General features: G+C 47.7%; 1 protein-coding gene across 1 annotated transcript in view; it reads left to right on the forward strand.

The window, feature by feature from the left end:
• The window catches only part of DPYD (dihydropyrimidine dehydrogenase), a 387,253-nt gene that overhangs the window by 322,469 nt on the left and 40,527 nt on the right, over nucleotides 1-24,257 (forward strand). The window lies entirely within an intron of this gene.

A 24,257-nucleotide genomic window follows, 5' to 3' on the forward strand; every position in this document is an offset into this window, starting at 1 on the left:
GGGAAGGACGGACGGCCACATGGGCGCTGGAGGCTGTGTCACTGATGGCTCGAGTGGGGGGGACGCTGAGGGAGGGCGTTGAGGGTTTCTGTCCCCTGCGGCCCACATTTCTCATCGTTACGATTGTCTTGTCACTTACTAGTGAAGGCTCCCGCCAGGGCCTTCCGAGAGGAGCACAGAGGCACCCTGATGCTCGTATCTTCTTCACAGTCTCCATTGCTTGGACTTTGAAATCAGCCTTCGCCAAACGTCTGCTTTCCCGCTGCCCCAGACAAACGGGACTGACTGTAGCGTGTGCAGCTTCAGCCCAGACAGTGGCAGACCTCGCACCCGCACACTCTCTCGCGGCATCGAACACCTGCCTTTAAAGCAGAATGGGGCCCGGCTGGCTCGAGCATCAACCCGTGAACCAGGAGGTCAGGGTTCGATTCCCGGTCAGGGCACACGCCTGGGTTGTGGGCTCGATCCACCCATTGGGGGCGCCGTGCAGGAGGCAGCCGGTCCATGATTCTCTCTCATCATTGATGTTTCTGTCTCTCTCTCCCTTTCCCTTCCTCTCTGAAATGGATAAAAAATACATTTTTTAAAAAAGAAAGAATTATATATTCTGCTTCTAACGGAATGCCACTCCCTGCCCCACCACTCCTCACAATGCCGGGAGGAAAGGGGAGCAGGGGCAGGAGCAGGAGCTACCAGGGCCTTGATGCCATCTCCATGCAGCATCATGTGGGCTGCCCCACGTGCCCGTAGATGGAGGCCGGAAACCCGTAAGCGGGCTGTCGCCAGCACCGTGTCTCCGTCGGCCATTCAGTTCCTTCTCCTGCCACGCTGCCAGCAGGGGAATGGAGGCGGCCCCCAAGGGCCTGAGCATCCAAATCGGTGAGAGAATGATCGCTGAGAGAACCATCGCGGTGGTGTTTTAGTCCCTGGTGCCATTCACGGTGCTCACGGGAGCTGCGGTTCCCGAATAGTCCGCGCCCTCGCTCCGCCTAACAACCTGCGACGTCGCAGCCACAGGACGAGCCTTTGTGCGCGCACCCTGGCAAGGCCGTGGCCCCGCACACAGGCTCCGCGAGGCCGCGGGCCCGCAGGCAGGTCCCGGAAGCCCCGTTGCTAAGATTTATGAACTCCTGGACAAACATCCGCGTGGGCCCTAAGCGGGGCGAGGCCTCGGTGGAGCGTCCCCTGCAAACAAAACGCCCCACGTCTCCAAGAGCTGGGGCCTCATTTCCAATAGCTTCTCCGCTAAGTCCCTTCCCGTTAGACCATCTGTTTTGAAAAGAGCCTCTCTCCATATTGACACAACGAATCGTTTTTCTCCGTGAAGGCAGTGTTTGCTTTCGCTTCGCGGTAATGGGATCTGAGAAGCAGCTGAGGAGGCCAAGGGAATGCGTTTCAGGACAGGACCGGGTTCGGCGCGGTGCCTCCTGCCCCGAGCCTCGCAGAGGGTTCCCCCTTATAGGGGGCGGTGGAAACGTCGAGGGGGTCAAGTTCCATGCCGGGGTTTATCAGCTGTGGGTCCGACCCCAAATGCAGCTTCAGTCCAGGGCAGTTCACCAAATTTGCCACCAGATACTCTCATAAGATTAAAAACATGACCACAGCTTAGCACTCAGACCTTCTGAAGACTTTTCCCTGAGCCCTGGAATATCTGCTTTTACTTTTTTTAAAATATATTTTTATTGATGTCAGAGAGGAAGGGAGAGGAGGGGAGAGAGAGAAACATCAATGATGAGAGAGAATCATGGATCGGCTGCCTCCTGCACGCCCCACACTGGGGATCAAGCCCACAACCCGGGCCTGTGTCCTGACTGGGAATTGAACTAGTGACCTCCTGGTCCATAGGTCAATGCTCAACCCCTGAGCCACACCAGCCGGGCTGGAATGTCTGCTTTTAAAGAGCGGCTTGAATCTCAGCTTTCCTGTTGAGGGGAAGCTGGGTGGAATTTCCGGGTGGCCACCTGAAACACACACATGCTCCCCACGGCCGGGGAGGACGTCTTGCCCTTTCCGTGTTCTCTGGTCTTCATTCTCTCTTCTCAGAATGAAGTTTCTGCTCTTTGAAATGAAGTTCGGGTTTGTTTAAACCGGGGGTGGGGAACGTCTAGCCAGCGAGCCATGTAAGTCCCATGAAATGGTTTGGTCTGGCCCCGCCAAGGCATGAGGGGTGAGTTAATTACACGTCTGACCAAATAGAGCAGGCTCATGTTTAAGCTGGTAATTTTGAACGGCCCTCGAGTGATGGTATAAACATCCAAATGGCCCTTGGCAGGAGAAAGGTTCCCCACCCCTGGTTTGAAGGGGAACACTGAGGCACTTGGGGAAACTGGCCACATTTCAGTCCTGTCCTCCTTCCAAACGCGTGGGGAGTGAAGGTGCCTGGCGTTGAAGAGGGGGAGCTCCGGGCAGGAAGGCCCGCTGCGCTGTTTCAAATACGATTCATTTGGAATCTAGAGTCAAGCAATGTTTTTCCGATTTTGGTTCCCAGATCAGGAGGGCATGAGAGGGTCTGTTTGATGAACTATGAATCCACAATTTTATTTAAAAAAAAAAAAAGAAGTAGAATAGAAAACATGTCAGATTGCTCTGCATCCAGTGGGATCCGCATTGTTTGATCAAACACCTTTTCCAGTTACACATGTGACGATGCCCGTATTTAATATCCGCGTCGGCCGGTTCGTAATGTGAAAGGCATCATTTGTTGTGGGTAACGTCAAAAAGAGCTGAAAGCGGCTGTTTTAGCCTGAGGTCCCTTTGTTGAATAAAAGAAGTCGGTTCCCCTCTAGAAGGCATTAAACCAGGTAATTTCCACTTGTTGCACTTGAAAATTTATATCAAGGGCGAGAGGGAGCCCCTCATTCCACCTTCTCATCCTCAGCTTCGTTACTTCAGAAAGTGGATTTTTCCATCTCACCTGTATATAGCTGATTAGAAGCGGGGAAGATGCCAGACATATGAACCAGATTCCGAATAGGAAGCTTTATAACCCTGAATTTCAGCCGTGGGAGAAATGCCCAAGCTCACAGGATGAGTCCATCTGAGGTTAATTTATAGAACTCAAGGTGATGTTACGGCATCAGAAGTAAGCTTGTTCGGTGTTCGGAAGGAATGTTTTTATGAGATTGAGAGGCTAAGTAAGCTCTCTAGCATGTAAGTGCTTCCATCTAACTCATTGATTCTAAAGAAATATTCTCCAGCCGTAACCGGTTTGGCTCAGTGGATAGAGCGTCAGCCTGCGGACTGAAGGGTCCCAGGTTCGATTCTGGTCAAGGGCATGTACCTTGGTTGCGGGCACATCCCCAGTGGGGGGTGTGCAGGAGGCAGCTGTTTGATGTTTCTCTCTCATCGATGTTCCTAACTCTCTATTCCTCTCCCTTCCACTCTGTAAAAGATCAGTAAGAATATATTAAAAAAAAATATTCTCCACAAAAATCCTAGAAGAAAATGTAGTCAGTAAAATCTCAGACATTCCTCTTAGCAATATTTTATCTGATATATCTCCTAGCGCAAGGGAAACAAAAGACAAAATAAACAAATGGGACTACATCAAACTAAAGAGTTCTTGCACAGTAAAGGAAACCATCAACTGTATGGGAGAACATATTGACCAATGATGCATCTGATAAGGGCTTAATATCCAAGATTTATAACGAACTTGTACATCAACTGAACAAACAGTCCAATTCTAAAATGGGCAGATGACCTGAATAGACACTTCTCCAAAGAAGACATACAGATGGTCAACAGACAGATGAAAAGATGCTCAACATCACTAATCATCAGAGAGATGCAACTGAAAACCACAACGAGGTGTCACCTCACACCTGTCAGAATGGCTACCTCAGTAAATCCACACCAAACAAGTGCTGGTGAGGATGTGGAGGAAAGGGACGTTGGTGGGAATGCAGTTAGTGAAGCCACTGTGGAGAGCAGTATGGAGTGACCTCAAGAAGTTAAAAATGCCATTGCCTTAGGACCCAGCGGTCCCACTTGGGGAATATATCCAAAGAAACACAGAGCATTCATTTGAAAGAATACACGCACCCCTGTGTTCATTGCGTCATTTACAGCAGCCAAGGTTTAGAAGCAGCCCGAGTGTCCATGCGTAGATGAGTGGATAAAGAACCTGTGGGCCATTTACACAGTGGAATACTCCTCGCCGTAAAAGAGAAGGACCTCTTACCTTTTCCAACAGCTTGGGTGGGCCTGGAGGTTACTATTTTCAGTGAAATAAGCCAGCAGAGAAGACAAGTACCATATGATTCTCCTTCTATGTGGAATCTAATGAACAACATAAACTAACAGCCAAATAGGAAGCAGACTCATTGATACAGAAAACAGATTGACAGCTGTCAGAGGGGATGGGAGTTGGGGGGCTCGGTGAAAAAGGTGACGGAATGAAGCAGAAATAAAAGCTCATAAGCAGAGACAACAGTGTGGTGATTCCTAGAGAGAGGGGTGGGGGAGAGGTGGATGAGGGGAAAGGCAGGATATATCGTGATGGAAGAATAATTGACTTTGGGTGGTGAACACACAATCCAATATACTTACGATGTATTATAGAACCATACACTTGAAACCTACATAATTTCGTTAAACAGTGTCACCACAATGAATTCAATTGTTTTTTAAAAATCAAAAGCAATGATCTGTACCTTCCTTTGGACAGTGGAGATTTTATACTGTAAGTGGTTACTCCCTAACTCCTTTTACTAGGGTCCATGCAGGAAACTTTTGTTAACATCAAACAGCAGCTCACGGGGCACCACACAGTTGAATATATTATTAGGGTTTTTTTTTGTGGGGAGGGCAGGATTCCTCAATTTAATTTGATTGGAAGAAAACACTCATCTCACCAGTGACATTATTTAGAAACGCCGTCCTCAAGTGGATTACTCATTATTTTTCCTAGTTTTTGTTATTTTTTTTTCTTGTTTTAGTCTCAAGTTATTTGGTTTCAAATAGTGACATCCTAAGACAGTCCCGAATCCAGGGACAGCCATCACCTGTGTAAGTGGAGCCATCCAGCCAGGTGCGATATGTCCCATGAGGTCCTCCCTGGGGGCAGTGTCCTTTCCTGTGGTGTTTCGTGTGTGTGTGTGTGCGCGCGTATGTGCGTGTGTGTGTGTGTGTTTTATAGGAAGCTGTTCTTCATGGGCTGGGGTTTTTTTTGTGCCAATCCTAGGGTTACTGACACATAAAAGTCTTTTAGAAAAGGACGCCTGTGTCTCTCAAAGAATTTCAGCTATTGGTTGTAACCATCTTTATCAATAAACGCTTACATGTTGATATTGAAATGACTAAACCCAATAAAGAGAATATTTAAATGAATAACAAAAAATGATAAATCATGCCAAAAGAATAATTCAGAGGAGAGCCTTCTGCTTGCTACCCACTCATCTCGTGTGTGTGCACGCGTGCGCACGCACCAAAGCGATGCCAAAAAAAACCTAGCCTGTGATTCACATACAGTATGTAAAAACATTCTCCGACGATCACACGTTTAACTATCAAATTATTAAAGGCCCTGGTCTGCGCTGTGTTTACAGAACAGCCCAAAGGAGGCAGATCAAATAGAGAGGCCGCATGACAGTTCCCGGCATAAAGGAGCCCTGGGTTTGAGAGAGGCTCAGATTGGACCCGTCCTCATTTGCATGAGCTCATTTGCATATGCTCCTGTGCTGATTGACAAGGCGTCCCCCTCTGCATTGTGTTGCCTTTCCCTCCCCGGTCCCTGGCTGCCTGGCCGCCTCGGGTCTGTGCGGGAGATCAGAGCCCTAATAATAGATTTTTGACAGCGAGCTCGCCTGCTACCTGCCCGACACAAGTCCTCACTGTTCGTGTTTGCGTCCTGGCAGCCAAGCCGACAGGAGGGAAATGCCAGGCGCACGCGTGAGGCACCACTCGCCAGGCCTGACATTTCAGCAGGAGAGCGCTGTACAGAGGACCGTTTCATCACTTTCCCGGGGCCTGGCGGCCACGTCCACAGACCCTCCCCGCTCGTGGGAGACTGACGGGAGGGCAGAGGTGTCCAGCACAGATCAAGTCTGCGTCCTCCCCGGGTTTTTTTAAAATAGCCGTGGTCCTGCCGGTGAACGATAAAATCAAGCCGTGTTTGCGAGCCAGCCCTTCCTAGGCCTGTGGGGATGGGGTGTATTTTCTTTTGTTCAAAATGAGGAAAATCAATGAGTGTCTGTCCCAGCCTCTAAGAAAATATGCGATAGGCTCTGTAAACCCCAGGACCTGACGGGCACATTAAGAAAACTTACCTTGGCAGCCATGGCCATGAATTATTAAGTTTCTTTCCTCTGTGTGTGTGGGTTTTTTCCTTCTCCTAAAGAATGATTTCAGGCTTGAAACTAATCAAAAAATGTTCTCCGGCGAAAGTAAAACTAGAGCGCAGCGTGTCACTGGGGGAGCAGGCGCTGAAATATTCACGGATCCTGCCTCTCCTGAGCTAAAAAAACCGCAGGACGCGGCCACGGCTGCATTGGGAGCTGCACGTCTCCGTCAGCCTCAGAGGCAGCTCGCCGTGTCACCGCCTCGCTCGGGACCAGGGGACAGGACGTGGGATTAATTAAGGAAGCCTGGCAGAGAGCTGAGTCCCCAGTGTGTCAGGATCTCAGGGTTATGTGAAGTATTTTCTAAGGGCCCGACGCTGACATCTTGGGGGCCGTGCCGAGCAGCGAGCCAGGGGTTTCACCGGGGCCGCCTGCTAATGACAAGAAGGGGGTCCGCATCCAGGCGCTCAGCGGCAGCCCCTGCGTCAGGCTGTCCATCACGCGGCTCCCTCTCTCTGGGGAGGAGGGGAGAGCAGACAGTGAGCAGGGGCAGGAGGGAGGGAGGGCGTGCCTGCAGTGAGAGTCCCTCCCCTCCCAACCCGTCCTCCGGCTTAAATCCCCGAGCACTGAGCATCGGGCCTGCAAGCAAACCCACCTGCTCCCACACCCAGTGAAGGAACAGGACGCCCTGGGGATCTCTGGGGGCGGGTTGGGGGGGGACGGGAAGAGCGTGATACCCGCCAGAAGCAAACTCGTGGTCCACATGGAAATGAGAGTGACCCTGGACCTTGGGACTTCGGATTTATGTGTCTGGGTCTTTATGGGTGAGGATCCGTGTATGTTGGGAAGGGCCACATTCTTACCTTCTAACCTGAAGCCACGTCGCACGTAGGCAAGTCCTATGGGAGGGGTAGGGGGTGAGAGGTCAGGAGCTCAGCTCCCCAGCCCCCGGAGCTGGGCGTGTGTGAATACAGGCGGCTGGACACCTGCCCCCAGTGACAGCACCTGAGTGTTCAGGGCCTGGGAGCAGCACCGGACAGAGATGGAGAAGGAACAGTGGGTGTCACTGAGCACTGCGTTTCAGTATCTCATTTCCAACAGAACATCCAAGGCTTTCATCGGTCGTCAGTTGCAGAGTCATAGAATTCCATAAACCCTGAAATGAGGTGTAGGGACTAGGTCAGAATTCCTTCTTTTTTCAATATATTTTTATTGATTTCAGAGCGGAAGGGAGAGAGAGAGAGAAACATCAATGGTGAGAGAGAACGGTGGATCAGCGGCCTCCTGCACAGCCGCCACTGGGGAAGGAGCACGCAACCGGGGCCTGTGCCCTGACGGGAATCGAACCAGGGACCCCTCAGGCCGCAGGCCAACCGTCTACCCACTGAGCCAAACCAGCCAGGGCTGCATTTGTATTTAAATAACCCTCTGAGGTGGGTAGCATCAGGCCCATTTCACAGGCTGAGAAACTCAAACTCCACGTGGTTGCCAAAGTTTACAAAGCGAGCACGTCTCACAGCCTGGATTCAAACCCAGCTCTGCCTGCAACCATGAGCTGCCGGGCGCGTTCCATAATGTCTCCATCCGACGTCTGCCCTGGTAACTCTCCGTGCGGTGTGCTCGCTAAATTCCAGCAGCGGCAAATGCCACTTACCGCGATCTGTCCCATCTGGACTTGAAAACCTACACGTCAAAACCACGTCCCTTATTATCTACATCACTCCGTCTCCGTATTGGACACTGGAGCCGAAGAGGTGAATTAGGGGGAAATTCTCCAATTCATTCCGGAGAACAACCTCCACAACAAATGACGGGGCAGCAGGCATTTTCCTTAGCGCGCAAGGCTGGCGTTCACACGGACCACGCTGCCGTCCGCGTAGCCATCCATGGCCTGCTGCTTCCTGACGCAGGGACCGTGTGTGGGGTCCTCCGGCCGTGGCACTGAGCGCCAGCCCTGGTGTCCCTCAGTCCTTCCCTGAAACCCTCCGTAGGCTGCGTGCCAGTGACCCCGTGTTCCTGCACCGCCTCGCCTTCGATGGGGGCCGGTCCAGGGTCAGGCACCTGCTTTACCGTTTTCCCTGAGCTGGCAGGCAGCTCTGCTAAGTCATTCCGAAGTACTCTTGCCTTGGGGGTGGGGTGGGGAGGAGAGAAGGAGAAGGGTGTTGTGAAGGTGGTGAGCTGGGGAAGAAATTGGGCCTAAAACCCCTGCTGAGCCCTTTCCAAAAGGGAAAAGGAAAAGACACCTTTTCTCATTTCCCTCGTTTAAAACAAAACAAGATCGAATACAAATAAAGTAAGAAGGGGACACCTCTTAGCGCACATCCGGCGTGAGGTGGTGTGAGAAATTGTCATCGGTATGAACTCGTTCGAAAAGACGTGTGTAGGTGAGAAGTGGAGCCTAAGGAATGTCCTAAGTTGCTCCCAGCTCAGTTAGCAGGTCTGGTTAATGGCTGCCTTGTTGGGGTTAAGCTTCTGAAGAGCAGGGGCCTTCGCTTTTTCTTCGTCACTCCTCCAGAGGCCAGGAAAGTTATAAGCACGTTATAGAAACGCAAGAAACACCATGTGATTCTCAACATTCCCTGTGCACCGTGGAGAAGGTCTTGGAGGTCAGACTGCCTCCCACCTCTTCCGTCTGTCCTGATCTGTTGGTGAGCTTCTGGCAACTAAGAAATTCTCTAACGATTAGAGTGTAAACCATCTGACCAGGCGCAAAGAGCTTTTCTTGTTTTATATCATTTAACAGTCACCTGATCAGGGGGTCACGGTTAGAGACCCTTTTTACTGAAAAAGAAGCAGGCACAGAGAGGTTGAGGAGCCTCTGTGACGTCACACAGCTCGTGGGCAGGTGTGTTGGGCTTCATGCTGTCTCACTCGATCCATGTCGTGCATTTAACCACAGCGATACAGCGCACCCCACCCTGCGCACACCATGTTCATTTATCAGGCTTTTATAATGTCCTAACATATTGTAGGGTGGAAACAGACTCGCTTTGTATTTCTTTAACAACAACAACAACAACAAATTTAGACCTAAAATAATCTCCGAGTGCCGCACTGAGATTAGTCGCTGCTTTAAAAAAGTCCCAGCCACGCTCCCAGTTAGACTGCGAGTGCACCAGGGACCCTCGGGTGCTCCTGTTAGCCTCTGCGCTGCATGCGAGCCTCACGTTCAAATGCTGAGAAACATGGGCTGCTCAAGGCAGGTGCCAAGGGCTTCATGGGTCAAATGATTTCTGGGCTGGATTTTCACTCTCTAGTTCCAAGCGTTTGGTCTTCTCCTTGAGCTTAATTCACTATTAGAATGGAATTATGCATTTCTCTGTGAAATGGGATCAAATAAAAACATGATAGGAGTGAATCCGGCTAACAATAATGGTTTGAGTAGTTGAACTGTCTTTTTGCTTTTGTCTTCCTAGCTCCCTACATCTTTGTTTTAATAGCAAGTTTATTTACCTTTCTTGTAGGAATACTGTGTGTGTGTGTGTGTGTGTGTGTGTGTGTGTGTGTGTATGTATGTGTTTCCTGGGAGAAGTAATGCCAGATCAGTCTTCTAATAATTATCAAAGTGTACGGTCCACCCCTCGCAGAGTCTAAATCTTGCCGCCTTTTAAGGAATGAGGCAGCTGATCAGTGACTATCTCTCATCATTGATGTTTCTAGCTCTCTCCCTTTCCCTTCCTCTCTGAAATCAATAAAACATTTATTTTTAAAACCTGCCTTCTGATGGCACCCAGGGTCCGGGATGATCTTGTCCGCCCCAGCCCCTCTCCTGGCATTGCTCACAGCTCCCTGGACCACGGCGCACCAGGCCGAGCTGCTCACACTTCCGCATTGGCAGGCTCCCTCCCCCTGCGGCACCCGCAGCCTTCCTCTCCTGTGTGCTCCCCACACTCCCAAGCCACCCCAGCAGCCCTCCTCCTGAGTCCATCGCCCGGAGGTGCATCTCTCCCTGGCATTCGACGTCTGTCTGTCTCGCTTAGACTGTGAACTTCACAAGAGAAGGGATTTGGGTCCTAGTCTCACCTACTGGTCCCAGCATTGGCCACGCTTTGCCCAAGGAGCTTCCAGGTGGCCAGACTTGGTAAATGCTCCTGGGTCTTTCTCTGTTCCTGTTGTTACAATAGGGCGTATCCGTGCATTGGTTCGTATTGTTCCAATTCCTTGTACTTAGACATACGAATCTGAGCTGATGTTTATTTTACTGATTTTAAAATCAAGTTTCTTTTATTTCATTTTTGTTTAAAGCATATGCTTCTCAAGTACAGGTTGCCATGACATTATGGTGTATAAAATCTCCTGCGAGCAAAACAGACATCAAACCGTAATTCACAGGCTGATGATAACAGTTTAGAGCCTGGTGCCTCCTTCAAGATGGGAGTTGTCCTCTAACCTGGCCCCTAAAATTCAACAGGGAAATGGAAACGATGGCTTGCGGGCTTGTTGTGGCACCTGTGCTTCCTCAGACCTTGTGTCACTTAGCCCTGGAACATCATTGCTGAACGATGCTGGTCCTGAACTGTGCAGACACGACACCGGGACGTGGAGGGGCTGCGGGGCGTCGAAGGATGCAGGTGGCACAGCTCAGACAGGCACGACACGGGCAGTGTGTGTGTGAACTCATGCGGAAAGAGAACGGCTTGGGAGGCTGAGTAAACTTCTTGCAGAAAAGCAATAAACACAGGACTCCTCCGGGAAACGGCAGCAGTAATTGAATCGCACGTTGGCAATGTCTACATTCCTGAATACATGCAGAAGGCCTTCCAGTGTATAAACCGCGGACCACCTCCCTGGCCCTCGCCAAGGCTTTTGAAAGCCATGGCTGATAAACACACATCAGCAAAGATTTGCACTTTAAATGCTTACCTGCCATTCCCCAGTCGCCACGGAGATAATTGGACCAGATTAATCAGCGGTGTCCTGCGTTAGAGTGCAGGTGAATACCAGTGATGTCTCATTAGCCATCGCTTATAAATTTCTGTGTTGATTCTCTGCATTCCTTTGTTGCAAAGATTTTAGGGGTCAGAAAAATTGAGTTTCATCCTTGACCTTGCTGGGTCCATGGCAAGCTGTATTTGGAAAGGCTTGGACAGGTTAGAAAATGACATTTCTAAAACACATCTCTTGGCTGGAGACTGTTAATTTGCCTTAAAACGGAATTGAATTCTGAAAAAAATATGCATCATGAATTTAAAATACCGTCTTCTACAAGATTCCTTTTGAAGTAACTATTTTGTATTTAACAAAAGGAAATATTCCACCTTTCTATCTCTTTGATTTGGGGGTAACACGTGTAAAATGCCCTCATTTCCTGTTCTAAGTAACTTTTGGATTGAAAGTTCCAGCTCAAATAAAATTTCACAGTTAATTGCCACTCTTCTCTAAAACTGATGGGGAAAAGGTCACTTCGTTCATTTATTTTTATTTTATTTTATTTCATTTTTCAAGTCTTCACCCAAGGATCTGTTTTTATTAACTTGAGAGAGGGTGGGAGGGAGAGAGAAAGAGAAATAGCCATTGGTTGCCTCCCATAGGTGCCCAGACCAGGCAGGGATCTAACCTGCCACCTAGGTATGTGCCCTGACCAGAAATCGAACCCACGGCCTCTTCAGTGCATGGATGACACTCCCACCAGCCGAGCCACCTGGCTGGGTGCCTCTTTGTTTATTTTAATACAACTGAAAATGAAGACCAGCGATAGGCCGCATGCTGCTTACATAATCAGAGAGTTCAAGATTCAGGTGGTTAAATATTCCCGAGGAAGTATTCTCATGAGCTGGTCTGAAGTCTCTCTTCCTCAGCCAAAAAAAGTCTTGAAATGGGTAAAGATCACCATGTCATTAATCTACTTAAAGATTAACCTTTTAAACAGCCAAGATTTGTAACATTCTTGTTCTTACTCAAAGTTCAGTTGTGTTCACAGCATGGAACGTTTTATGATTGAATATAGGTAATTATAGTATATGAAGATTTAAAAAGAACTCAAGGGATTGAACAAAGTTTTCCAGTAGTTAATCACTAATGAAGATCTTAAATCTGGGCTTAAATACAGACAACACTAGTTATAATGATCTCATTAGTGCTTTATTAAGGTTATCTATTTTAGTTTTTGTCAGGAGGATTCCGATGGCAATGAAAGTCTGAACGTGTTCGGGAAGGGTTGTTGATCAGATAAAGAGATGCCCCTTGGCTGATTAATTGTTGTGTAAATAGAGATTCCAATCACGAGCAGCCAAGTGTTTCCACCTAAATGGAGCCCTCTCAAAACGTAAGCTCCTCCTCAGCCTGTGTGGTGCTCTGCCAGGATTTTGTTTTTACCACTTTAGCCAGGAAATCATTTTAAAATGTAGTTGGAAAAACAGTAGAGAAAAAATAAACATGATTGTGAGTTGGGTTTCGCTGGGGTTCAGCTGAGAGTTAAACCCAATGGAGACCTTGCATAGGTATTGAAAACTTGGGTTTGTTTTGTTCTGTTTTAATATTTTTTGTGGATTTCAGAGAGGAAGAGAGAGGGAGGGAGAGATAGAAACATCAGTGATGGGAGAGTCATTGCTCAAGCCCGACCAGGAATTGATCCCCGACCTCCTGGTTCACAGGTTGACTCTCAACTACCAAGCCACGCCAGCCAGGCTTGGGTTTGGTTTTTTCTGTTGTTGTTGTTTTATTTGTTTTTTAAGAGAAAAAAGTGCTTGTTTGCTTTTGACAAAATCTGTTGCCCTAAGTTCAAATTGCAGGAAAAAATAATTTTTCCAAAAAAAAGAAGAAAATTGCAGATCCACCTGAGGCCCCTTGACAGGGATAATGGAGTATGAGCTGAAATGCATGTGAGCCCAAGATCCAGGAGCCTGAAATGCAGGCCACAGGGCTGGGATTTCATTGGGTGTTGGGTAGTGCGCCTGTCTTAATGCCTTGTTGGGGCCCGTGGGCTCTGTCCATGGTGCTGAATGTTATCGTCTTAAAGGCGGGCATTCTGACCTCAACTGGGCTGCTTTCCATTCCCTGGTCAGTGTTCTCCCTTGACATGCTAAGTAAAGTAAGCGCAGGGGGTGTGGCTGACAGGGAACATTCATGAATGCCCTTCAGAACCCAGAGGGATGAATCATACAGATTTTATAGCACTGTATTCCTCTGAAATTCATATTCTATTAAAATTATTTTGAGCCAGTTCTTAGGCAACTTAGATGAAGCTCTTTATTCCAAGATATTTCCATCTCTTATCTTAAACAATCTTGTAATTGGTAATAACTTGATTCAGTAATACTATTTATCTAAATTCATATGACTTAAAGTAATTTTTGCTTTTACTCCAGATACACTATATTACTTTTCTCAATAAAAATGCTATAGAATACATCTGATATGGGATGTTTAATTTATAAAATTTTGAGTGGAGGAGTCAAACTTCTACTGCAATAAAGAAATGGGGTTTTCTTAGAAAACTGCTTATCTAAGTGGAGAAAACCAAAATGTTCTGACTTCCGAGCAGATAGGTTACATGTTTGAAATGGAGCAAGTCAGCAGGAGACTGGGAGTGACTAAAGAACAGCTGTGCTAAAAAGTGTAGAGAGAAGTTGAAAAGATGAGGTTTATCACCTAATCAGTATTGATGTAAAAAATAGGCAACATACGAGAAAATAGAAAATACACATCCCAGTGACACAAATTCTGCTGCATTCAGTCCCCAGCGATGCGGCTGAAAAAGACAGCTGTTAATCTGAAAGCAGTTTTGTAGGGTATCTGATATCTGGATGGCAAAGAGACTCTGACTCAGTAATGTGCCCATTAAACATGTTTTTCTAAGAGAGCCTTCCATATGCGAGGGACTGCTCTGGACTCTGAACTCAAGACCTTAGAACAGGTTAGGCAGGGAGAGGACAAATAAACCATACGTCAGAATAATCTCCGATACGCCTAGCTGCTGCGAACAGCAACTCGAGGTGGTGTCACTGTAAGAGAAGGAAAGGCATGGAGCTCTCGGTTGGGGCTCAGGGTGGGTTTCTCTGAGAAATAACATTGGAGCTGAGACGTGTATGATAGGGAATCTCCAAGCGCCAGGCAGAGGGGAAGGGCCTGCAGAGGACCTACCACCCTGAGTTTAAAAAACAGCAAAGACCAGTGAGGCAGGAGCGTGGTGAGCTACAACAAGAGGACGATATAATTTATTAGTGCCCAGGCTGGTATGGCTCGGTAGGTTGAGCGCATCTCACACACCAAAAGGTCTCTGGTTTGATTCCCGGACAGGGCACATACCTGGGTTTCAGGCATGATCCCCATTGGGGGGTGTGCAAGAGGCAAGCGATGGATGTTTCTCGCTCTCCCCCTCCCTTCCTCTCTCTCTAAAATCAATAAAAACCTATTTTTTTAAAGAAAAATTATAATTAGGATTCCTAGCATCCAGTATGCCAGTGCCTAGGCATAAACAGAGTAGTGAATAGAAACTGACTTTGTCACTAGTATCCACTGGGAAGAAATTGAATTTTTTGTGTGTGTGTGTTTCTTTTTGTTTTGTTTTAGAAAAGACAATGCAAAAACTTCACTAAAAACTGGAAAGTTTTACCTTTCCCATAACTAAATTTTGACACATATGCTGGAGAGTAATGTTACTCTGAAAACGTAAACCATCTTAGGTCCAGAAGCCTCAGCGAGCTTTTGTTTGAACTTGGCCCTGATCAAGGCATGTCTGATGTATTGATGGAGGGAGACCCAGGTCAGGTCCTGTGCTAAATACTTGTCAGCTTTGTGGTGCTGGGCCACGTTCAGCTGATCCGCCTGAGCCCACTTCTCAACTAGAAAGTAAGATAAGAGTCCTGAGGGTCAGCTGACACGAGTTGAAGTTAGGGGCAATGATGGACAAGTGATCACTACATAAAAGTTCACGTGGAATCTAAGACTCCCTCTTACACATTTTTCTTCTTTGCATAGCTGTCTTTATTTGTTTTTAAATTTCAGTTTACACTCCATATTATTCTCTATTAGTTTCAGAATTGAATCAGATGTAGTGATTGGATGACAATATGGACTTTAAACCAGTATTATTTCAATGAATCATTGGAGTTTTCCATTCAGAAATTGATAGACCAGGAAGAAGAATTTGCCGTAAATGTATCTGAAATCTGAACTGCCCATCAGAGCTCGCTATAGCTACCCCAAAAGAGCTGGATCCTGGCCTCGCTCTCCCGACAGTTTCCACCCAGTTCACACTGCTGCATCGTTGATCTGACTTCATCTTTCACCATTATCCTATATAATAAAAGCCTAATATGCTAACTATCCGACCGTTCATTCAACCGTTCAACCAGTCACTATGACGTGCTCTGACCACCAGGGGGAAGACACCCCGACCAGTAGGTTAGCTTGCTGCTGGGGTCCTGCTGATTGGGACTGGGCAAGACAGGCCGGACACGCCATGGAGCCCTCCCAGGCCCCAGTCATGCATCAATGGGGTCCCTGGTCTGGCCTGTGCCCTCTCGCAATCTGGAACCCCTTGGGGGATGTCGGAGAGCTGGTTTCAGCCCGATTCCACAGGCCAGGCCGAGGGACCTCACCAGTGCACAAATCCATGCACTGGGCCTCTAGTTTTTGATAAAAAAACAAGATACTATCCAGGCCATTTTTAGTCATTTTATAAGGACTTAGCATATGTGAAAATTTCGATCACCAAATGAAGATGTTAATTCTTCAGTTACCTGAAATATGTATCTAAACTTTGATTTTATTTTTGTCATTGCCTTTATCACACCCAACCTCATAGAATGCTTTGTCAGGCCCAATAAAAAGGGGGAAAAATGTAGATTTCTAATCCATATCCAAGTAAGCCAGAAAAGACAGATGGTCAAGAGAAACGTATTCGTTTAGAAAAACATGCTACTTTTTAATGGTCTGTTCTTAATCACAATAGAGGATGCAGGTTTCCTTTATTCTAAGATTGATGCCCACTCCCTTTTCTTAAGGGTGAAGAACAGTGGCTGCAGAGTCTTAGAAACCTCACAGCATCATTGTAGCCGGAGAGGCTCAGTGGAGAGGCATTGAAAATGCACACCGTTTGTTTTTAGGTTTGGAGGAGTCATTACCCATCGTCTCATCTGTATTGCTTTTATTTCTAAATACAGATAACGTGTGTTTTTTCAAGCTCTATTCTCTATTGTAATCGTGGTGGGGAAACGGCATTGCGACCTCAGATAAAACCCTTGCATTATTTCATGCGGGAACGTTGTATCTGGGTTTCAAGGAGCCCTAATAGCAGCCCTTCCCATTCTTCTCTGCATTTCTCCTCTCCTTGCTGCTGCAGGAGTGTGGGAAGCACGTTCCTGGTGTGAAAAGCTAAGAGGGGAGACGGATCAGCAGCTTAATCTGAGTGTTAGGAAAAGGATCACAGATCCGGCTCTAGGATTCTGTGGGGAAGCGGTCTCTGCACAGGCCCCGGGCATGCCCCCAGGAGCTCAATATTGACACGCGTGCTTCGGCAATGCAGATCAAGCCTGCGGAATTAACACGGCTCCCGGCTTGCACTGACACCCTCACCCAAGACGGAGCGCTCTCACCTCACCCCACTCACGGGGGCTTTGTGGAGGATACTGTACACTTGAATTAGGGATTTGCACCGTATCGTAAATGCTACCACTGCGGATTAATTTGATTTGAGAATACACTAGTCCTTATCACGCTCACAGTGGAAATTATAAATGAATGTAACGTTCATTGTTTTCTCTCCCAGCATGGACCCGGCGTAAAACCACCCAGATACCGAAGTCTGATATTATCTTTTCCACCGGAAAATGTCTTATAATTCACACCTCCTAAAGGGAACGCGATGTATAAGCAGAAGGCTATTATCCTTTATTCCCCTTCCAGTGAAAAGTAAATGCATTCCAAAGTGCTCGTTCTCCGGGAGCTTTGATCCAAATTTAAGACAAACTATCAATCATAAAAAACAACAACGCGCACTTCTTCTTCCTCATGACGCTGAAGCATCAGCTGGCAATCTCTCATAACAATAGCATTCACAGAGCTTACCATTCCTCCGCTCCCCCGTAGGGGACACGCAGCCCTTTCCAGCCGTTCCGGAGGTGAGGTATGAGCTGTATTCATTGCTGCGCGTACTAGTCCTGGAGGCAAGAAGGAATAAGCACGAAGGGCTTAGAGCGGAGCATTGCACGCGCGTCCTTGTGTGACTGTGAGGTGGGTGCTGTCCTGGCCCCTGTGACACGTGAGGAAACAGGCTCAGAACAGCTCTGGGAACTTGAGTGGGTGGCTGTGCCCACCGTTGCTGGAGCTCCCCTTACTGTCTTTCCCGGGGGCAGCCTCCCAGCCACACAGCCTCGAGCTGGTACCCCTGTCCTCCGAGGGCGCGTGAAAGACGAGGCACGCAGGCATGGCTGCCCCCAGGCGGGTTGCCCTAGGGCCAGGGGTGGAAGACAGGAGCTGCTGAGGAGGCTGGTCCAGGAGGCCCCGAGGATGCAGAGGAGAAAGAAGAGCATTTCAGACCATGGGAATCCCAAGAGACAAGACAGAGGCATGAATAAACTGGACATCCTTAAGAGACTGCAAACTTGCCCCGCCTTGTGGCTCAGTGGTTGAGCGTTGACCTATGAACCAGGAGGTCATGGTTTGATTCCCAGTCAAGGGCGCATGCCTGGGTTGTGGGCTCAATCCCCAGTAGGGGGTGTGCAGGAGATAGCCAATCAATGAGTCTCATCATTGATATTTCTCTCTCCCCCTCTCCCTCTCCCTTCCTCTCTGAAATCACCAAAAATATATTTGAAAAAGGAAACTGTAAACAGGACAGTGTCTTAGGAGTTATTGGACAGAGGCCGCAGGCAGGATGCAGAGAAGGTATTGAGTTTAAGTCCGAAACAGTTACTGCCGATGACCTCTGTGTGGTCACTGTGGGCTGGAGGGGATGCCCAAACCAGGGCACAGGGCTGCTAACAGAGGAATGAGGCCGTGCACCCCAAGTGCCTGGTCTCGTCCTCCTCGATTCTTTCATCTTATCAACTCATGCCCTGTGCTACCCTTAGGAGTAATCTTGAACTACCTTCTCAAACAAATTCCTTTAAATAAAATAGCCATTTGGCACCAACCACGTCCTTTCTAATTTCCCTCCTTTGCATGGCAGTTTCGGAGAGAGAGACAAATTGGCTCGTTCGTGATATAGGTCCTTCCTTTATCTCTCTCTCCAAGAGAGCTGTCAACTTCATTCCCACGAGCAAGTGTCACTGGCACTTAATATCCCCATATTTGTGCAGGTGGATTTCTAAAATAATCCTGAATTGATGTGATTTCAAATATATATGTTAATAGCAGCGGATTCTCATAAGAGTAACGTAGTTAATGTCAAAGGTGTCCGCCACGCCGCCCAGCATGCAGAGCCGCGTCATTTTCTTGCTCTTCCTTGACCTTTACATTAAAATCCCCTTCAAGGTCACTCGATCAAGCACACGGAAAGGGCGCTCGGTGCTCTTGCCAGTGGCCTGTTTGTCAGGCTCCTTAGTCCTCCTAAGCCACGTCCACAAGCAAGCAGCCAACCTTCACCTCGGGGACCACTTGCCGGGCTGTCCGCTCCAGGTGCACGTTGTCTCCTTGTCCCGGACGGACGTCAGACGTGGGTTCTCAGCGCCACGCCTGCTGTGGAACTGTTTCTGACGTGTGGAATGCCGAGGCCCGCTTCCTGATTCTGTACTTTGGATATTTACCTTCTCCGAGTACATCCTGGAGCTCGCCGCTGTCGGAACGCCGTTGGAGCCGCCCACCGATCTTCTTTGGCATTTAGATAGGTAAGGTCACATAGCTCTGGTTCCCGGCAAACCCTGTCTCCAGCAAAACGCGACTCAGTCATTTAGGTTGGGACCTAATTTCTCTCTGTAGTTATCAAAATGAAGCTTTGCCTTTGGAAATAAACATCATCATTTTTTTTGTTTTTAATCCTCATTTTCCCATTGATTTCTAGAGAGAGTGGAATGGAAGGGGAGAGACAGATAGAAACATAGATCTGAGAGAGAGAGAGACATCGATTGGTTGCCTCCCAACCAGGGCCTGGTATTGAGCATGCAACCGATGTACGTGCCCTTGACCAGAATCAAACCCGGGACTTCTTCAGTCCGCAGGCCAACACTCTATCCCCTGAGCAAAGCCGGCTAGGACCATCATCATTTTTTTTTATTTACCAAACCACACATTTAATAGAGTGTACATATCTACATAACTCTTCCATAAATTGCTGACATTTTCACTCCAGGGCCATTGTCACATGAACCACAGGCATTCTTACTTCCAGTCCATACTTCGGCAATAAATTAAAACGCTCTCACACCACCCTCCAGTCTTTAGGATTCGGAATACTTTCATATAAGTGCTTGAATACACTTCTTTACCTTATGTCAGTCAGAACACTTCCATATACGTTTTGGTACCAAAAAGATACAGAAATCTTAAAAAGCTAAATATTTAGAAACTGAGGTAGCTCGTTATAAAACCGTAATTATACAGGAGAGCGTTCTTTGTAACAAGAAGGCTTCAGATCTGTCACCCAGAGTTTCAGTGCCTCTGGTACGTATCAGCCAGCTCGTTCCATTGTCACCGTTCCCAAGCACCTGCCATTCTTGAAGCTGACTGGTGTTTAGGAATAAAGCACACTTATTACACGTTGCCAGCTTCGGAGGAGCAAGCTTATAACCCACAGTGCTTTTGAGAAGTGATGATACCTTACGTTTCTGGAACTAATCACTCCTAAAGAAAGGAAAAGGATGAAAACATAATTTTTTTCCCCTGTGAAGACCTTTTGCTGCATTGTGTGCCATTCAACTATAAAATGATTATAGCGTTTCGTCTGCCAAGAGTGACAGTGGTGAAAAGTAACTTTCTACGTATGTAGAGAGGTGTGCGCATACCTGTCTATCTCTAGGTGCCATTGTCCATATCATTCCCCTGTTTTAGCCTCACTAGCCCACCTTGAAGATGTGGATGAGGAAGGAGAACAGGAAATACGGATTGAAACCCTTGTTGAGTTTCGATGTCAGCAAAAGGAAGGGTGTTAATATAATTGTGTCGTGATTGCCCTGCTTCGTGCAAGTCATTGTTGTGCCATTTTCAGTCGCCGCTCTTTGAAGTTCTTGCCCCATTATTCCACCTTGACTCCTTGCGCCGACCTTGTCTCGGTCACGCCACCTGAGCTCATCTGCTGGCCTTGAGCCACTCCCCACCTTGATTGAATACTTTGGTCCTTGGTTCACTGGTCTTCCCATCGCTCCAAATTTTGTCATTATTATTAAGACATAGTAATTATAAAAGTGCTTAGCGTTCTAGCTCACACACAGTGAGGGCAATACATTCCACCTTCATCATCGTCATCACAAAATTAGAATCCGGGTTGCTATGTACCCATCAACTTCTAAAGCTAATTTAAAAATGATGCCACTAGTATTTATGTAATACTTCTACTGTTTCAAAGCATTTTCAGAATTTCATTTTATTCTTACAACAACTGTATGAGACAGGCATCCTTAGCTTTATTTCTAGAATGATTAAGATTGAGCTCGAGGATGCTATGAAGAGACGAAAGAAGACATTGATACCAAAGTTTTGGGACCCAAAAGTCCATCTGTGGTTTTTTTTCAGTTGGACAACATTGTAGCAAAGCTTTCCATTAGTCAACACTGCCACCCCCCCTTTTAGCTCTCGGCTACTCTACATAAATACGACATTTCACAGAATCCCAATTGCGCAGCACACTATGGCAAGTAAGACTATAAAGAATGGGCTATAGTCCACGTTCTTAAGTAGCTCACAGGTTTCCCATCTAGCTAAATTTCAGCTACTTAACCCAAATCTAAATTTATTATTCTCTACAAACCTTAAAAGTATTAGGTTAATGACGTGGACACTCCCCCTTTGAAACGTTGCGTGTCCGTATCATGCACTATCTTAGCATTTTCCCTTGCAGTGTGTTGTGTTCAAAGTCTGTTTTTCATGTGTCACAATGCCCTCCGCCTCCTGACTTAACGATTTTTGGCCTGGAGATTGCCAGAGGGGTTGGTTGGTGCTGTGGACCAAATGCTTGTGAACTCCCCGGATTCGTAGGTTGAAATCCTAACCCCCATGGTGATGATATTAGGAGCTGAAGCCTTGGGATGTGACCAGGTCATGAGGGTGGGGCCCTGGTGCATGCAATCAGCGCCCTTAGGCCAGATCCCAGAGAGTGTTTCCCAATATGAAGCCTGTGACTCCTGGGTTTGCTTAAACATGGAAGCAGTTACCAGCATTGTCTCTAGGAGGTCCTGGGGACAACCTGGTGGGAAATCACTCAGTCACTGTCAGATACTCTGGTTATAACCATAGACGTCCAAACTTTTGCAGAATAAAATCCTAACAGAGGCGAAATGGAAAGAATGCGTCATCCGCCGTCGTCATGTGGAAGAGCTTCCCAGAGAGTATGGGTTACCTCAGCCTCTTCCAGTAAGTGGAGGCGTGAAAAAGACATGTTTTCTTTGTGGAAATACCCCACGCAGTCCATTTCCTTTGCCCTCTGACGCTCAGGTGGGCCCCGACGCCCCTCAGGTGGTTAGGACAAAGGTGGTGTCTCGAGGAAGCCCAGGCAGCTGGCGTTGATGGTGAGCGCGCCACAGGCTCAGAGCTTTGGCTGGAATGGAAACACCGACTCTCCCATCATGCCTTGTGACCCACACCACGAGCTCCAGCATCAGAACTTTCATTTCAACCGCGGCGTCTGGGCCTCTTGACATGCTCTCAGCAAGTGAAATCTTCCCCCTGGTCAGGCTGGATCGTCGGAGGGAGGACGTGTGGAAATAAATGGCTTATGACATGTGGAGTGTTGAAATAAATGTGTATCTTAACACTCCCTAAGTCACGAGCGGCTTGTTTCAACACTTCTTCCCTTGAAGTGTTTAAATAATAGATTTTACACCGGGTTGTCTCTCACTCTGCGTAACGTGGAAGGGACTGTGCAAACATGCCCGTCGGCCTCATCTGGACTCTACACCCTTTGCCTGCCACGCAGCCGGTCGCCATCGTTTGTGAAGAACCCTGACATGAAGCGTCCTGCTCTGGCTGTCTTACGTGATAGGTGACTTGGTGATGGCTACGGCGATGGGGCATCACCCATTAATGGACAGATGGTGCACACAGCCTTTTTTCAGACACCGGCCGTGTCAGCAAAGACTAGAACAGCTTTTACCAGAAAACGTCTCGACGCGTCCTCTCGTTGTTAGGACCGATAGCAGCTGGCTTGCAGGGTCACTTCTGAGGCCTTTATGCGTATGTAACCCAGTGCAGCGCCTAGGCCACACGTGTGTGGACAGAAGTACGACAGACGCATACTGACTTCCTGACAGGAGGCGATGTGGGAAGCAGGGCTGATGGGGAGTCACAGGTGGAGGTGGAAGCTGGATCTTCCTTTGACTCTCCCAAGGGCCGGACAAGCAACCGTTGTGAGCATTAGAAGCAATGGCTCCCAGGATCTGAGGGGATTTAAATGAAATAGCATGTAAAAGCCGTAATAGAGGGCCCTGGACGTGTTAGGCAGTTCAATCAAAGATAGCGATTATTACCGCCGCTACTCTTAGCAGGAAATGGCAATTAATAGAAACTATCAGTGCTTGGTTTTTTTAAAAAAATCTATTTCCAGTATTCTAAAGTTTGTCTCTTTTTTTTTTGCCAAATAATACAGACAAACTATTTTTTATAGCAGCAGGGAGAATCTGTATCCTATATAATAAAAGGGTAATATGCAAATTGTCCCCTCGACTGGGAGTTTGACCAGAGTTCGACCAGGGAGCGGGGCCAGCCTGCCAACTGCCTGAGGCCCCTCCCCCAGCTGGCCTGCCCCCCATCGGCCCTCCACACCCCGATCGGGGCAGGCCGCCGGGCCCCACCCGTGCAGGAATCCGTGCACCAGGCTCTAGTGTTGTATGAAGGAGCAATAACCTTTCGTCTAGAATGTCTTTGAATTTATGAGAAGATAGTACAGAGACTTCCATAGACCTCTCACCCAGTTCCCTTTATTGTAATTATAAGGGGATTTTAAATGAAGAACTTACCAGTGAAATGTTTTGCAGTAAAAAGTATTTGTGCCGAAGCCTGTATTTTGGAGGCCAACAAAGTGCCGTGAAATGAATGGGAAAAATCCTTGTGAGAGAATGAGAGAAGCCAAAAGGCGGGGCATGGCCAGAGGAGGCGTGGCCAGAGGGCGTGGTCAGGAGGGGCAGGGCTTGGAAGGAAACATTGCGGAAACCACAATTTTGATGGAGACTCCTGATTTTCCTGTTTATAAAACAGCTCCCGGGCCTATCTAGACCCGTTCACATAGTTAATTAAGAGATGAAAGGGTAACTGTTCGCTTCTGTTTCCCGGTACCAGGGAATCTTTTAGGAATCATTAAAATCGAGTCGTAAGAATGCCCCAGAAAGAATACACATACGGGCACTCATTTCCCACTTGACATTTCCCAGTGTCTACAAATGCTGTTGATTTCTACTTCCAAATTATTTCCCTTGTGCACACCACGCCTTGTGGAATTGCCACACGGCCGTTTGTATGGGCTAGTAATTATTGATTGCGACATTATATTCCCCATAAACGGGCCACTGTGAGTTGTTAAACTTGTCAGCATTCTGTTTGCCCACAGTGTCTGGCGTGCGCGCCCTCTCTGGCAATCACAGATGTTTCCCTGGCTCGTTCTGTGCTGGACATGGGACGTACATCATTTCCCCCTGAAACTTTTTAATACTTTGCCACTTTTAAATTGTAGATTTCAAGAGCTGCCCCGTAACCATGGAGCACTGAGGAAGAGGGACTGTGGGAGTGTGATGATTTGCATTCCGGGGCTCACAAATAAATGACCTCTGGAATGCAGACAGACCTTTGCCAGCCGCTTACTGCTGTGCGCATGCCAGCTCTCACCCCTTCGTTCTGCCGCCGAGGGTAAAACAAACATGAGTGTGAGGAAAAGGGGCACCTCAGGCTGCT

The sequence above is a fragment of the Plecotus auritus genome, assembly GCF_963455305.1.
Source record: "Plecotus auritus genome assembly, chromosome: 12".
Lineage (NCBI taxonomy): Eukaryota > Metazoa > Chordata > Mammalia > Chiroptera > Vespertilionidae > Plecotus > Plecotus auritus.